The sequence below is a fragment of the Acyrthosiphon pisum genome, chromosome A1 (genome assembly GCF_005508785.2).
Source record: "Acyrthosiphon pisum isolate AL4f chromosome A1, pea_aphid_22Mar2018_4r6ur, whole genome shotgun sequence".
NCBI classification, from domain to species: domain Eukaryota; kingdom Metazoa; phylum Arthropoda; class Insecta; order Hemiptera; family Aphididae; genus Acyrthosiphon; species Acyrthosiphon pisum.
In genome coordinates, this window is record NC_042494.1 from 118,874,401 (window position 1) to 118,874,646 (window position 246).

The following is a 246-nucleotide window of genomic DNA, read 5'->3' on the forward strand; positions in this document are numbered from 1 at the left end:
GATCATAATTTATGAAGACTGGAATAGGTACTTTTGATTGATGATACTCGCATGGGCCAATTATAGGCGTACCGGGAAAACGGGAATTTCCCGGGGGGCTCTCCGTATTTGGGAAATGTGACTCTTTTTATCCTTTGTGCAATGACTTTTCAACGGATTTTTTTCGTGTAGGGGCCCTTTTTAAATTTCCCGGTAAGCCAAAAATGGCTATAGGACCTATACCTATAGTATAGGTATTAAGTATCC